This window comes from Lygodium microphyllum, chromosome 11, assembly GCF_053477565.2.
Source record: "Lygodium microphyllum isolate KBCC chromosome 11, Lygodium_microphyllum_v1.1.10, whole genome shotgun sequence".
NCBI lineage: Eukaryota > Viridiplantae > Streptophyta > Polypodiopsida > Schizaeales > Lygodiaceae > Lygodium > Lygodium microphyllum.
In genome coordinates, this window is record NC_141145.1 from 95,022,561 (window position 1) to 95,024,908 (window position 2,348).

The window sequence follows — 2,348 nt, forward strand, 5'->3', positions numbered from 1 at the left end:
ATCATTTCGGTTTACTCTGATCCAAGCATGTGAGTATATATGTTGTAATTAGTCAATCACACTAGTTAAAATCACTATTAAATTGCAGGTTGTAGTTCTATAGCCTTTGGAATATTATATTTGCATAACAATATATTGCAATTCATCTCTTCTACTCATTTTTTGAGCACTCGCTTTGTGTTAGAAGGAATGAAAATAAGTATTAGAATTATTCAAATTTCTAACTGTTGTGTTTGAAAGTTTTTTAGATTTTTTTCTTTAAAAAATCCAATGTTTTCTCTAGTTAGACTTAAATATACTTAGCGATCCAAACATATTTGAGGATATAATGAAGTGTTTGTCTATTTGAGTAATTTTAATGGTGGCTTTCAATTAGTGAAATAAAGTATCTATGGTTAGGATTTTAGTTTGAAACCTTAAGGTTAAAAATTATATATATATATATATATATATATATATATATATATATCTCTCTCTCTCTCTCTCTCTCTCTCTCTCTCTCTCTCTCTCTCTCTCTCTCTCTCTCTCTCTCTCTCTCTCTCTCTCTCTCTCTCTCTCTCTCTCTGTGCCATGGCTATTACACCCACCTTTGTTGCATGGATTAGCTCCACATGCTACATGCCTATAGGAGACCAAATTTACCCAAGGTTTTGCATGACCTTGAATCTAGACTTCTAGAGAGCTCACTTTCCATGGTAGATCCTAGCTCTAGCATATTGGTATCATTTTGTGATGAGGCAGACTCTCTCACTTGCTCCATCCCAAACTCTGCTCTTAGGTGCATTCTAATAGATCTTTTGTATAGTCTACATGCCGCATTGAGCCATGCAAAGGTAATTAACCAAGCTCTGGTGCATGTGGGGCAACAAATCTGTGCTAGTGTTGTACCCACCTCATCCCAAAACCACATCATAATGGATCTCATCGAGCGTGATGTAGCATTTTCCATCTATGTTTTGTGCACTGATGTGTAAGAGGATAGTGAGGAAGATATTGACACACCCTCTCAATCACAGCTACAATATTTTGAGAGGGAACATGAGAAAATCACTCTCGATCCAAGCAAGGAGGCATCACAAATCTTAGCAACTGTACACCCACCTCCTTGCCCCTGCTAAGATACTAAGAAATAAGCCACCCCTTGCTTCTCTCCATGTTGTCACCATCGAGGGGGTTGAATACCTATTCTTGCAAGATGTGTTCGAGATTTTGGATATAAGAGAAGAAGGATTGTATTGTATCGTGGTGCATGATGCACTAGATGATTTTATAGATTTTGATAGAGGACGACCCACCACATGTGGATGAGGTAGCTCTATATGATGGCACGAGCGTCAATGATATCGTTGCCATTGTGAGCATTTGAAAGCAAATTAAGGATGTGGCACCAAAGTATGACATCTTTGACTAAGACTTTGAGTGCTTGTAGAAAGGAATTTTTGGTCCTTGACTCGACTGCATGGTATCTTCCCAAGAGAGAGATGAGGGCAGCCCGCGACCGCAGGAGCAAACCTGGATGCTCCATTACAGCGGTAGATAGATGACACAAAGAAGGTAATGTTTTCAATTTTCAGTGCAACTTCACCCATAGGGCCTCCAGGGCATGTGGATCCACAACATGAAATTTGACCTAGATCGGTGACCGAGATCAGACCCCTACACGAGCCCTATCCCTGTAGGCCCATGTATGGGGACCTGAATCCCCGAACCCACAACATGAAATTTGGCCGGGACCAAGGCTCCTACGTCAGGGGTTCGGATCTTGGTCAAATTTCATGTTGTGGATCCACATGCCCTAGAGGCTCTATGGGTGAAGTTGCACACAAAACTAAAGTATATATCTTTAACACTCCATGAATAGTGAGTTTGATACTAAACTTATGTGATGCAGGACATTATCTATATAGATGAGTTTTCATCTAGGCAAGGCGGTCAATCTAGTGGCCAAGGAAGAATACATGACTCTGCATTGAAAGAGTACATTGGCTAGTTTGTCAACAACATAGTAGTATTTCATACGACATGCTCTACTACTTTTGCTGCGAACTTCCCAAACCTGAGGGTACTGACAAAGGCTGGCCCCTTCAAGACCATCTTGAGACCCCACTTTTCTCCATGGTTGCCAGAGTTGAAGACCCCACTATCATTAGGCAGGAACTTCTAAGGCAAAATGTATTGTTGCCTATGATAAAGAACAACTTTGACCATGGCGAGCTTAAATCCAAGAAGCCTAGGATAGATTAGATGTACTTACTACCTACTAATGATGTCTCTTTTGTAATATAACGCAATTTTGTAATCTTCTCTTGTGTTAATAAAAATTGATGTTGTTGGATTTTCATGCAATG